At 45.1% G+C, this 14,605-nt stretch overlaps 1 long non-coding RNA gene across 1 annotated transcript; it reads right to left on the bottom strand.

Moving 5' to 3' along the window:
- Positions 1-5,120: 5,120 nt before the first annotated feature.
- On the bottom strand, positions 5,121-8,732 carry LOC115029702. The gene is made up of 3 exons (XR_003835248.1): positions 8,255-8,732; positions 5,617-5,879; positions 5,121-5,398 (listed from the first exon to the last, which is right to left on the bottom strand). It is a non-coding gene; the product is annotated as an uncharacterized LOC115029702 (long non-coding RNA).
- Between the last annotated feature and the right edge of the window lie 5,873 nt (positions 8,733-14,605).

Here is a 14,605-nt window from a genome sequence, read left to right as displayed (position 1 = left end):
AAGCAAGAAGAAATTAGGTATCTTGGTGGCAAAGATCAAACTTGCTCCAAGGAACTCCACACCCCTAATCAGCAAGAAGTAGTCCAACAATAATGTCAACCCCTTTCTGATCCCTGACTTTATTCAGGGGATAGATCTCCTTTGCTCTCTATTCTTTTTTCTCTCTTATCTAGTGTTGGGTTGAAAGGGCTGAAGAAAAAGCATGGAGAAGGCTGGAAGAAAAAAGAACCCACAAAGAAGCCAAAGACCAGTTACAAGTAACGCCCAACTTGGGACTAAGCAGAATAGGAAATCTGACGTCAAATGCCGTAGAGGAAACTGCAGGGAATGACGGAATGGATTTCCATTTTCTCCCCCAAATGCCAGCAAAAAATTTATTGTGACTGCTACTGCTAGGATATCCCCTGCTCTGCTCCCAGAGGGGGTTTTCTGTTTTTTGTTTTGTTTTTTCCTTCTTTGCCCTATAATCTGTTTCAAAAACCTTTGAGAGAATGGCTGAGCAGTTGGGAAAACTGCTGGTGGAAATGGAGCAGCCTGAGAAACAAAAAAAGGCTGAAATGGGAAAACAAGAAAAAAAGGATCACTCTGTTCTCTCATTTCTGAAAGGGTTGCAGTGTTGGCTGGGCAACTGGAAAACTGCGGGTGGAGGTGGAAGCACTGGGAAGGCAAGGAATGCTGGGAAAGGGAGAACAAAAGGGCTCAGTCCCGGTGACTGAGCAAGAGAGCAAGAGTTTCCTGCAGGAGGAAAGAGTTGGAAAGGCACTACAGCAGAGGGCAATCGGGCAGAGAAAAGCAGGAGGACAATCTGATGAAACATCCCATTTTGGAAGAAAGGGTTGATCTCAAACCAACCATGCAACCAGAGTTAGAGGCGGTTACAGAGTTAGAGCCTTGGGTTACAAGATGACCACCAGTTTGCCAGTAGTCATATAGCATATGCCTGCTAATGGTGTGGAACAGGTTATGATGAGATAGGGTTGTGTCCTAATAAAATGATACATCTAAGACGTTTTAAAGAAGGCATGATTTCATATAAGGATGCACTCACCTTATGTGAAACAAATCTTAAATAACTGGGCTACTCAAAATAGTATTCCCCAAAACTGGAAGGGATCGGTGACAGCTGTGCCAAAGGCTGGTCCACAGTGTTACAGTGATTAACATGGTGGAGAGAAGAAGCTTTGAATATTAAAAGTGAGATATTAGTTAGCATGGCCTACCATTGGATTAACTACTCATGAGGGTCCAGACCAACTCCTTCTTGGATTCAGGCTCCGTCTTAGAAAACCTGACCTAAGGTTGAACTCAAGTTACCCAAGAAGCCTGCATGTAGCACCAGTTTCCAGGTCATTCCGTAGTGACCACCAATCAGGAAAAAGGCAGTAGTTAAAAGTTTCTGGTTTGGCTTCCAGCCTCAGCCAATCATTTTAAAGGGCAACAAATTCTGTCATAGCCCCCCAATCAGATGTGTGCCAAGCTGGAAACCCCCTTACTTGTCTGCTTGCCTCTATAAATACTTGCCTGAAACTGGGCTCAGGGCTTCACCCTCCCATTCTGCGGCATCACTGACTGTGGTGAGGCTCTTTGGTGGTCTTTCGGGTTTGCAAACGCTTCCTAAATGGGCATAACACTCAAGAGTTAAGTAATTTGCCTCAAATGTTATATAGTCCAAGATAGTTAACAGCTGAAGCAGAGAGAGAGAGAACGAACGAACTCTGGTAGAACAGAGACTGCTAGATGCTTATGTAGACCAAATTGTCCTAAACTTGATTGTATTTTGAATATTTTGCCTTCAATTCATCCTTCTCCTGGACTCATTAGGCAAAGGGGAGATGGTATTATAGGATGGAATTCTCTTAGACATTGACAAAGTAAAAAAATTAAAGGCTTACATCAAAAAAAAAGTTTCTGATTTAATCATAAAAGGTACGACAAGCCCAGCGTGATGTCACACACCTTTAATCCCAGCACTCAGGAGGCAGAGGCAGGTGGATTTCTGAGTTCGAGGCCAGCCTGGTCTACAGGGCTACACAGAGAAACCCTGTCTGGACAAAAAAAAAAAAAAAAAAAAAAGGTACGACAATTGCCAGGAACAGACCTGGTAGCTACCTTATACTAATGTTGAGACCTTATACTAATACCTTATACTAATGTTGAGATTGGCAAAGAGCTTGTAGCAACTGTTTGGGAGAAACTGACAACAAATATCCTAAGAGCAGGCATCTTTAGTTTGTATAGTAAAAAAATAAAAAGAAACAAATTGGATTTTCCCACATATTATAAAATTCCTGAAGCACTCATATTCTATACTGATGCCAAGAGTTGGGAATGGCAGATTATAAATCAGACAAAATGACCAAAGTAATCCAAAGCCCATATATTTCAGTTCACAAATCAGAGCAGTATGCAATTCTTATGGCATTATGAGATTTTCCTGAACCTCCTTAATATAATTACTGACCCTCAATATGCAGAAAGAGTTGTTTTGCATATAGAAACTGTTGAATTTATTCCTGATAATTCAGAATTAACCTTGTTATTTATGCAACTGCAACAGACAATCAGAATTAGAAACTATCCATCATCTCACCGATATTCAGGATCACACAGGCTTGGCAGGCCCGTTAGCACTAGGAAATGAAGAAATTGACCGTTCGATGCTTCAAAACTCCATTTAAAACACCATGTTAACATTAAAGATTTAAAGAAAAAAATTTCTATCTCTTGGCAATACACCAAGGAAATTATAAGGAAATGGCCTACTTATTTTTTGTATAACCAAACTCCAGTGCCTGCCGGAAGTAACCCTAGGGGCACCAAAGAAATGAAGTCTGGCAGATGGATGTGTTTCATTTGCAGAATTTGGAAAACTACCATTTGTACACCGTACCATGGCTACTCAGGGTTTCAGTGGGCAACTCCTTCGAGTTCTGAAAAGGCTGACTCTGTGAGTTCCCATTTACTGAAAGTAATGACTATTGTGGGGGATATCTGTGCAAATTAAGACTAACAATGCTCCCACACATGTCTCCAGTAAGATGAAACAATTCTTTGCATATTACAATATAAAGCACACTGTGAGTATAACACACAATTCTACAGGACAAGCAGTTGTAGAAAGAGCTAATCGCACCTTAAAGGAAATGCTTATAAAACAAAAAAGGAAGGCTAAAGACCCCCAGGGGTATACTCAATAGTGCTCTGTTAACTTTTAATTTTCTGAATGTTACTGAGAAAGGCACAACAGCAGCTGAGAAACACTGGGTTATAGAAGAAACTGTGAAATTAAATCAGCCTATGCATGATGAGAATGTGTTAATATTAGATGGAAGCTGGGGGGCACTCATTTGTTTATATTTCCACAGGAAATGAAAAGCTCTAGATATCAAAAGTTATAAAAATTAGAATTGAGCAGAAGTCTCCTGAGAACTTTGGCCACTGACTCAAAAGGCACGTATTTCATTAAAAATGTCTCCATTTATAATTCCCTCCCTATACACAGCACAATTAATGCTTTAAAAAAGAAGAGGGAAGATGTAGTGACAATTTTTGAATTTTTTTTTGTTTTTTTGTTTGTTTGTTTGTTTTTCAAGACAGGGTTTCTCTGTATAGCCCTGGCTGTTCTGGAACTCACTTTGTAGACCAGGCTGGCCTCGAACTCAGAAATCTGCCTGCCTCTGCCTCCCAAGTGCTGGGAGTAAAGGCATGCGCTACCATGCCCGACTAATTTATGCTTTTTTAAACAAACCAGAAACATTATAGGAATGTGCTTTTGTTAATCATGGTATGCTTCAGGCTGTCTGCAGCAGCTGACGGTGATTTGACTCCTGCTCTAGCAGAGGTGTGATTTTTGCCACCTGCAGATAGCTTCTGCAAGTGTGCACCATTTGAAATCCTGGGAACTTTTTAGAGGTGATATAAATGCTAGGGCCCTGAGAAGCAGAGTGGATTGTCGGTTGGTTTGGTGATGGTCATGGTTTGTTATGCATAAAGAAGAAACGAGAAGAAATTAGATACCTTGATGGCAAAGATCAAACTTGCCCCAAGGAACTCGACACCCCTAATCAGCAAGTAGTTCAGAAATCTCCTTCATTTCCTCTCTATCCTTTTACCTCTCTTATCTAGTGTTAGGGGGTTGAAAGGGCTGAGTAGAGAAGGGTGGAAGAAAGAACCTGCAAAGTAGTTAAAGCCAGCTACAACTGAGTAGCTCCTGGAGTCTTGGCTCTCCAGTGTGAAGACTGCCACTTTTGAATTACCCATGTCACAGTGTGTAGGTAATCTAATAAATGTCCCTTTTGTATATGTTCATCCTATAGGTTCTGTTCCTCTAGAGACCTCTTGCACAACTGTAAACTTTGTATCAAATCCAACTTTTGGACTTCCAAGCTTAAGCTGACTGGGAGTGAAGACAAAACTTGATAGAAAATACCATCACTGTGGGATTGAAGAGCAGGCTTAGTTAAGAGCATTGACTGCTCTTCCAGAGGACTCTGGTCTCATCCTCAGCACCCACACAGTGGCTTGCAACCCTCTTGGAGTTGGTGATGCCCTCTTTTGACCTCCTCAGGCACTGCATATGCACGATACACAGATACACATGCAGGCAAAACCACCTATACCAACATAACATAGAAACAGATCTCACAATACCTAAAGTAACAAAAACCATGGACACAGGATTTCCTAGTTTAGTCCCTTTTTATGTCACTTACCCTCCTCGCACAGCAGGTTACAGCTCTGATGTGGTGGGCAACCACTCTCTAAGCTGGGTATATATTCTACAAACACAAATCAAGTTTGTGTGGATTTAAGAATTACTAACCTTCACGTGAGACACACACTTCGCCCTCGGGAATATGAACAAGTGAGAGGGTGGGAAGTAAGAGAACAAGCTTGTCACCCCTACAGTCGGGCTGGGTGGGCGAACTTCAATACTCACAGCCTAAAGACAGGCATTGCTTACCTACATTCCAGAGGCAAGGATTATGACTTCAAGACCAACCTGCTAGGGTTACATAGTGAGACCTTATGTAAAAATTACAGTAATTGATTAAAAAGTAAGCAATACAAAAAAGAGTACTTCTTGCTTTTAACCTTTTTTTTTTTTTTTTTTTTTTTTGAGATACTGTCTCTCAGGTTGACCTTGAACTCAAAGATCCACCAGCCTCTGCCTCCTGGATGCTAACATTAACTGTGTGTGCCTCCATGTCTATCAGTTGTTGCTTTGCATACAGGGAGAACAGGAGGTGGAGTTAGGAGGTCCAGCGTGTGTCTGACATACTCAAGGCCCTGTGTTCCACTGCAGCATGCAAAGGAATAAAACCTGTTTGATGCATTCTGATCAAAGAATGACTTCCCAGGGCGACCGTGCTTCACATCTGTGCTAAAGCCCAATCACCTGTTAGGAGAGAACACCGAGCTGTAAGTGGGAGGAATTTAAATCTCCCTAATCTTGAGCAGTGGCTCTTCTCTGGGGTTCCCCCTGCCAGCCAGCCTCGAGACCCTGGATTCTCTGAGGTCCCCACAGCTCAGTGATATGCTGGCAAGGGATGGAAACGTTGCTTACAGCGCTGGCTGGCAAGATACTTAGGGGAAAAAAAAAATCTGGATTCTCACCAACTGCTGGATAACAGTGCAGGAACTAAGAAGAGGAGACCCTAACCACGCAGTTTATAGAGCTGACGCTCAGAGAAGAAAGCTTCTCCAGCATGTGAAATGAGAGTGAACAGGTGAACAGCACTTCTTAGCTGAGTGGGGAGGCCCAGGAAGAGAGCTCTGCCCTGTTCTCTCTCGGGACTCTTCTTAGTGAACAAGTGGTACTTAGAATTTGTGGGCCCTCTTGCCATCCGATTCAGGGTACAGCATCAAGACAGAAGCACCTGGAAAAGGAAAACAGTGGTTCTCAACCTTTCAAACGCCGCGACCCTGTAATGCAGTTTCTCATGTAGTGGAGGCCCCAGCCATAAAATTATCTCACTGCCGCTTCATAACTGTAACTTTGCTCTTATGAATGGTCATATAAATATCTGATATGAACCCCTGTGGGGTCTTAACCTGCAGGTTGCAAACTGCTGCTGTAGTCCCTTGTTGATGCCACTACACCTGCCTGGACATGACCACCTGTTCAGAAAGCTCTGACATGTGCACCCAGCCAGGGAACCCTACTTTGCTGGGTTGGGTGTCCACGTAGACAGCTGCGCCCTTGGCCTTCTTATGCTGTACCCGTTTGATGTAGATGACTTACTGGTTTCTGTACACTAGGACTACCCTGCTGACCTGCTAACCTTTGTAGTATTCTCAAACTGTATGCACAGCACACGGAGGAAGCTGTCAGGAACACGTGGGCTGAACTTCTGAACAAAACAGTCGTGGCAGCCAGAGCTAGCTTTTTTTGTGCTGTATACTTGTCCTGTGGTTGCCTGATGTCTTAGGTCAGACCAGCACCACAACCACAGAATTACCCTGCGTCTGGGAGTGAAGACAGCAATGGTGGGGGATATGCTTACAACTCCCAAGACCTGGCACTGCAGAGGTCTACCGTGGCAGCATATGCCTGTAAGTCCAGCAGCACTCAGGAAGATCATAAATCTGACGTCATCACCAGCTACATGTTCTGTATTATTTAACCTGACTTTTAGTTTCTTCATATCTAAAAGAAAACACATATACATCTATGTGATGTATAAACATATATTTTAAAGTCCTTTATGCCATACCTTTTATATTCATCTAGTTAATAAGGTTTTTTTTTTTCCTACTCAGGTGTTGACAGAGCTCTGTTGGGGGGCCAGGCTCTGGACTGAGCCTAGCCAGCAAACAAGATGGCTCTCTGGCACACACAACTAAAGTGTGAGAGGCAGAAAAGAGTTAACAAGGAAATACACAAGCACCATTTCTGTTCAGAAAAGGAGATATGAGGAGTGGCTAAGCTGACACAAAGGCTTTTGTCACAATAGGACAACGAGTGTCAGGATTACAGGGAGATAGATGACCCCACTCTGTGAGGGCTGAGTGTCATGTCAAGTCTTGACATCTGGTGAGATATGTCACTTATTAAGATATAGAAGCTGAGAAGAAAAATCAGATTTTAGAAGCAGCAGGAATGTTAGGACCAAGAGTGCTTTAGAAGTCTGAGCCCGTGTCTCAGCAGCAGGGCACAGTTACCAAACAACTTAAGCTAAATAGTGATGCCATTTCTCAAATTAAATCCAAAAACTGGGGCACTGCTACCACAGAGCACTTCTCTTAAGCCTGGAGAATAGAAGGCTATATATGTGTATAGGTAGAAAAATAATAGATTGGACCCAGGCCTGGAACTCCAGGAGTCAGGGATCAGAGGAGAGAAATACCCAGAAAAGGAGTCTGAGACGTTGCCAGCAACTGTAAGCATAAGCATACTTATATAGAAGGGATGGTGTCACCTCCAATGAATGTGGCCACTGGATTTAGCCACACAGGTTACTGATAACCCCAGCCTAAGCAGCTGGGACAGGGATGACACTGGAGAGCATCCATGAGTGAATGGGAACACAGGGTAGTCCCCTCTCTGGCTCTCTTTGTGTCTGTCTGTCTTTTGAGACAATTGTCTCCTTGCTGTCCTGGAACTTGCTCTGTAAACCAGGCTGGCCTGAGAGTCTCATGCTCCTATCTCCCGAGTGCCAGGAATAAAAGCATAGATCACTATGCCTGGCAGGTGGAGACGACTCTTTTGAGAAACCGGACTATGAAATGAGGAACAGAGCAGTAGCAGGAAGGATATGTGGAGAAAGAAGAGAATATGAATTTTCCAGCTTGTTTGCAAAGGAGAGCGATTTGCAAGGTTGCAGTGGCCTGAAGACTCTTGACGTTCTCCTTTATATAAGGCAAACATTTTCAGGTTCATATTGGTTTTTCAAGACAGGGCCTCTCTATATAGCTCTGACTATCCTGGATCTAGATCTGTGTAGACCAGGCTGGCCTCAAACTTAGAGATTTGTCTGCCTCCTCCGTGCTGGGATTAAAGGTCTATGTATAATGATGTGTATACGTCTGTATGTCACATGACTGCAGAGCCCAGGGCATGGGATCTCCCTGCAGCTGGAATTACAGGCAATTGTGCGCTGCCAGACGTGGGCGCTGGGCGCTACACTCAGTTTCTCTGTAAGAGCAGTGCGCACTCGGAACTGCCCAGCCCGGCCTGCCTATCACTGGCCTCGCCACTCTTTCCACTTCACTCCCGTTATATATATATATATATATAATTTTACTAATTTACCTCTCAACCATCAGATGTCCATCCAATACGCAAGTCCATCCAATACACAAAGCCCCTCACTTTATCTCACTTCATTCCCTAAAACAATGGTCAGATCTGTACCTGGAGACAGTCTGCTTGTGACAAGGGCAAAGGGGACTCAATGCACTGTAGTGGCTCTGGTCTAGCTTGTCGGTAGTCACTCTGCCGCCTTGCTGAGGTCTCGGGGTATGTGACTCCTGCAGGATTTCATGATAACGGGGTGCATGAGCTACACGCCCTAGAGTAACTAGAACTCGAGGACCCTTGGATGTACCTGGTCCTTGTCCTTGCGAATGGGCATAGAGCAGATGCTCTACTTCTGCCGCAGTTTCTTGGACAGCCGGGAAGGTCTTTCAGAGCATGTGGGAGGGGGCATTGAGATGGTGTTTGAGGTTTACGCTGCGGTCCGAGGTCACCAAGGGATGGAACTGCCTGGTGTTCACCTGCAATCTGGGTCCTGGCGGAACCACTACTACTCACCGGTTCCGGTTCCGGTGGCGTGCATGCAGGCCCGGAAATGACATTTCCTGTAGCCCAAGCACAGAAGGGACGCGAGTTGCGCTTCCTGCCTCAGGAAAGCAGAACAGCGCCCTCTGCGGCTGGAGTTGAGTCTCGGCATGTTCTCTCCGGGTAGCGGAGTAAGCAGGACCTCTGGCTGGAACCCCTAATGGAACCGCTTTGTAGGACCTGAAACAAGCTCATCGATGCTTCTCTGGCTTCAGTTTCTGGTTTTGTGTCGGGGACGGAACCCAGGGCTTTGGGACCCTTTCTAGCTTGGCTTGGTGTCTCATTCCTATCATTCCAGTACTGGGGAGGTGGAGCCCAGAGGATCAAAAGTTAAGAGCTGGCCTGGAGTGTATGAACCCTTTCTTATAAATCAGCCAACCAACCAAGATATATCTGTTGGGTACTTCGACAGGCATTAGCCGGCTCGGACACCACTGAGGATGGACTCTGTCCAAATCTGCTTGGCCTCCCACCTCCTGTTCCCTTGATGACACACCAATTTTAAGATAGAGAAGCACTGCAAATTGCCCCTCTTTAAAATTTCAAAGGAAAGGAAGGATGCTTAGTAAACTAGACTAAAAGCCGACCTTGCTTGCCATGACACCTCGGGCATTATTCCCAGAAGACAGCTCTCCCCTCACCCATTTACCCCGCACCCGCACAAGCTGCTCTGAGACCTCCGTTGCCCAGCCTGCAACCTTTTCTTGGCCTTTTCTTACATCTCTTGGCCTCTTCTTACATCTCTCCTCCCGGCCGGCACAGCTGAGATTTACAGCTTGCCTGCCCACGAGATGGTTCTCAACTTCTTCTGAGTCCATTTTAACAAAAATTATTTTTATCAAGACTAAGACCCACCTCCTATTTCCCAGCAACCCTTTTATCACTGAGCCACACGCAGCCCCAATTCCTTGATGATGTCTTTTTAGTTTCTCTCCATTCCCAAACACCTCACTCCCAAACTTCACCCCCCCTTGCCCACCACAAAGGAGTCTGTAGAAATTACATGGGTTTCAAATGGAAAAAAAGAAAAAGGAAAGAAACGGACATGACTGCTCCCAGGAACAGTGAAGGGGAAAGTTTATTGTAGATAAAAGGGAGACATAGCCAGAGACAGACACATCTGGAAGAGTCCAGGCTAGAACTGACCTTGAACCATGGGAAGATGGAAAGGGGAAGGGGAAGGGAGGGAGAGGAACCAAGTGCAGCAGTCGGGAGGCCAAAGGTACAGAAAGGAAGGGTGGGAAGAGTCTCGGGGAAGCAGCACAGTTCAGGGTAGAGGGCAGGGTTTGCCAGCCATACCATGTAAAGCATCCTGAGGGGTGCTGAGAGAACCTGGAGGCCAGGTGCACTGTAATATGTTAAATAGGTACCTCAGTCAGGGTTTAAACTTAATAGGTATATACTGCACAGTTGTTCTCAGCATCCTGGTCACAGAACCTCCATCCATGGCTATTCAAGTCCATTCCATCATAATGTTCACCTGGCATATATATGTATATCCTATGCATGCCCTCCTGCATACTTAATCATATCTAGATATAGCAACTAGTACACTGTAAAGGCTGTATGAGTTTTGATACTGTATTGCTTAGGACATGAAAAGAAAAAAATCTGTACATATTCAGCATAGATTAACTTTTTTTAAAAAATCTAAATATTTTCTACTTGTGTCTAGGTGTCTAGTTTAATTTGGGTGAACCCTACCCATGTGACAGGCTGATTGTAATTGTCCAAATTCTTTTTTTTTTTTTTTGGGTTTTTCGAGGCAGGGTTTCTCTGTGTAGCCTTGGCTGTCCTGGAACTCACTCTGTAGAGCAGGCTGGCCTCGAACTCAGAAATCCGCCTGCCTCTGCCTCCCGAGTGCTGGGATTAAAGGCGTGCGCCATCACGCCTGGCTGTCCAAATTCTTTAAACACCATGACACACCTTTCCAAAGCCATATGACTGGCTTCTTCAGAATTACTAAGAAGTTCTATATGCAGAAATTTGGGTCCTACTACAATTCTATAAAAACACATGGTGGAAGGTCAGGGTTATATCTGAATTATTTTAAATTCAATTAAAATTAATTTATTGATGCTAGAGATTGAACTTATAACAACATATTAAACACATACCTTACCACTAACTTACACTTCCTGGTCCCTCAAATCTGAACTTTTAAAAAAGCGTTCTCTCACCTTCCAAGAATTTTAGGGAGAACCAATGTTTTCCCTAAATGTCCCCCCCCCTTCGTTGTTTGTTTAGTCCTTGCTTGGATCATAAAGCCATACCTGGTCCCAAGTGTGTCTTTCTTGCTGGACATGGGAACTGTCAGTTTTATAGTCCTAACTTTCTGATCTGTAGAGTGAGTATAATCTTAGTAGGTTGTCGTGAGAATTAAATGAGTTTCCTAGAGTGTTCAAAACAGCGTCTGGCACATAGCAGTTCTAATCAATCTTCCTAAGAAAGTCAGATGTGTGGGCTCGATCACTCCAGGATAGTCCAAAAGACAGCCTTTGCATCTACCGTAAGTACTCTTCACATTTAGGCTTTTATGCTGAGGACTGGCACTCAGTGCTCAGACTCCTAAAATTAATCACAATTATGTAAACCCTTAGCTTTGTTTGATGGAAATAGGTGCGATGCGCCACGATGGGAGACAGTGTGAAGTGTGCTTTCTCTACCGTTTATTTCTATTTTTTGTATTATAACTTTTTTTTTTTAACTGAGTGAGAGCTTTGGGGAAGAGCCAGCTCACCGTCTTGAGTCCATGGCCGCCCCGCCCAACTCTGGGTCCTTGCCTTCCCCTCCTCAGCCTTGCACCCGAGCTCTGCTCCACTGTTGGAAGATTGCTGGTAGTGCAGGCGCCACCTGCAGGTTCGTCAGATTGAGACACGCTGCGCATCCTCTGGGAGTGAAGTCTTGGTCCTTCTTGGGTTTGTCTGAGCTGTGAAGGAGGCACCTGTCCTGAGCACTGTAGTAGTGAGAAGGGAGGGAAAGGGCCTCTGGTTTCTGCTGTTTTCATCTTAGGAACCCAAGTGATATTCTGTGCAAAGTATTATTCGTTCATCGTCTCTAGCCCTGCCACTCATCCATTCATGGTGCATGGACAGAAAACCTACTTTGTGCCAGATTCTGGATATGAGGTTGTAATGTTCCCTTAACAAATGGAGACCCTTAGATACAGAAAAGATGTCTTGCCCAAAGCCATCTTCACACTGCTCCTGTGCATAGTCCTAGTTTATCAGAGTTGGTAAGATGGAAGATACATTGTCCAAAACCAGTATTCCTGGAGCTCTGAGGACTGCAGGGTCTGGTTTGGTACTTTATTCTAGACGCCTCTGCAACCTGTGTTGGAGATTTTTGGAGGAAGGCTCCGTCTGGACAAAGTGTCCTACTGTGGTTAAAGAGACCACGGCAACTGGAGTACCACCCACTGTCAGTGTGTCCAGGTCAGAAGGGTTTGGGAAAGGCTGCCATCGGCTGCCTCTACTGTGATTAAAGTTGTACCATGGGGCCTACCATCAGTCACTCTCTCTGTTTCTATGGAAACTCGGGGGCAGGTGCCAGCATGACTGTGCCCAGCAGGGTCACCGTTGTCCTCACAGCAGACCTTCATGGGAGTGAGTGCATCCATTCTCTGGCTCCCTTATTCAGCCTCTTCTACTGTACATTCGGATCTTTCCCTGCTGGTTTCCTCCCATGTTCAATCAAGTAGTGACTATTCAGCATCTCCACAAAGCTGGTACAGAACTTTGTTAAGAGACGTGGAAGCATTTTGATTCTATAATGTTCCCATTTTCTTACAGGATGGCTTAACGCAATGGTTCTCAACCTGTGGGTCGCGACCCCCAATGGCAACTCTCTACTTCTGAAGGCACTTACAATCTATAACAGTAAGATTACAATTATGACGTAGCAACAAAAACAATTTTATGGTTGGAGGCCACTACCACATGAGAACTGTAAGAAAAGAGACAAAAGGCCCTCTTGCTCTGACCCTCCTCCATTTTGGCTTTCTGTTTTGACATAGCTCAGATGACGCTAGGGCTGAGGAACAGCCACCCGCCCCCCCCCCCTCCCCCCCCCCCCCCCCCCCCGCCCCGCCCCGCCCCGCCCCGTGCTTCCTCAGAACCTGGTAGTCAGGCAGATCTGGGTTGGAATTTCAACTTTACCACCTGCTAGCTGTGTGGCCAGGGCGTGATTACGCCCCTGTTTCTTCCTGGCATGCTGAGAATGCCAAGTCCTCCCAGTGATGGGTTGGAATGAAATGCATGACCTCAGCAGCAAAGAACTGGCAGAGAGCAGCTGCGGGGAGGAAAAGGGGTCTTCAGAGAATGCCCTCCCTCGTGAGTTCCCATTCACATTCGCACGCTACCGCGTCTATCTTCAGATAAGACTTTAGAAGCATGCACCAGGTTGCTTTGGTTGTTGCTTTGGTGCTGGGGGTGGGAGGAGGCCTGTAACACCGAGCTACACCTCTAGCCCAAAAACAAGTTTTAAAATAATTTTTTAAAGATAAAATTTATTATTATATGGGAGGGTGATCAAGCGTCATGGCACACGCACTGAAGTTAGAGGACAAACTTTGTGATGATCTTTCTCTCCTTCCAACTTTACATGGGTTCTGGGATTGAACTCAGGTCATCGCATACACCAGCTATCTCACTGGCCCTTAAATAGTTTTAACTTCATTTCTGTATTTACTTGTGTGTGTATACATTCATACATTATATCCCATGGCAATGAGGGGGCTAATTCTTCCATCATGTGGGTCGTCAGGACTGGTAGCTGTAGTGACAATTTTGGTTTCTTTAAGAACACAAGTGGGGCGGTGGTGGCGCACGCCTTTAATCCCAGCACTCGGGAGGCAGAGGCAGGCGTATTTCTGAGTTCGAGGCCAGCCTGGTCTACAAAGTGAGTGCCAGGACAGCCAGGGCTACACAGAGAAACCCTGTCTTGAAAAAACAAACAAACAAACAAAAAAGAACACAAAAATAAAAGAATGTGCGTTCCCTTTAATCTCAGCTGTGGGATGTGGGATGTGAGGCTGTTTCTGACTGTCCGAAGCAGCTATGATTTGCCTCGTGCTCTAGCAGAGGCACAGTTTTGCTGGCTGCAAATGGTTTCTGTGATTGTGTGATACTTAGAATTCTGGGAACTTTTCAGAGGGTAGATAAATGCTAGGGCCCCAAGAGGCATTGCAGGTGGTTGGTGGTTGTTTGGGAGTGCGGTGTGGGGGGTTGGTTGCAGTTTGTTAGTAGTCCTGCTTAAAGGAGGAACAAGAAAAAACAATAGATTCAGAGATCTCTGTCTCTCCTGCTATCCTTTCCTATGTAGTAATAGCAGGGGAAACTGGGGGGATAAAGGATGGGAAAAAGAACCCACAAAGTAGCAAAGCCCAGTTATAGTAGCAAATTCCTTTCCCTGATGAGCCATCCCCTCCACCCCAAAAATTTTCTCTTAAAAAAGGATTTAGACCTCTAATGGCCTGTCATTGTTTCTAGTAAATAAAAGCAACTTACCCTGTCTAAACCCCCCTCTTCCTCCTTCCTCTGAGTCCTGTTACACTTCCCTTCTTCCCAGGTTTCCTCCATGACGACACCCATCTCGCCTAGCACTTGAACCTCTCCCTGGGATGCCCCTCCACCACTGCCTCTTAGAAGCACTGCAGCCCAGGGCCCCTGGCTATGATTCAGTCTTCCATGTTCTATGTCAACTTCAAATACATTTGTCAATTCATGAATCCAGTTCCAAGGAGCATCCACGGAGAAAGTTCCTTGGTGGTCTGTTTTCCAGACAGGTGGCATCCCAGGGTGGATCTCTCAAAATTTCTGGAAA

The sequence above is a fragment of the Mus caroli genome, chromosome 17 (genome assembly GCF_900094665.2).
Source record: "Mus caroli chromosome 17, CAROLI_EIJ_v1.1, whole genome shotgun sequence".
In the NCBI taxonomy this organism is placed as follows: Eukaryota; Metazoa; Chordata; class Mammalia; order Rodentia; family Muridae; genus Mus; species Mus caroli.
Note: the sequence above shows the minus strand (reverse complement) of the source record. Positions and strands in the feature narration are given on the sequence as shown.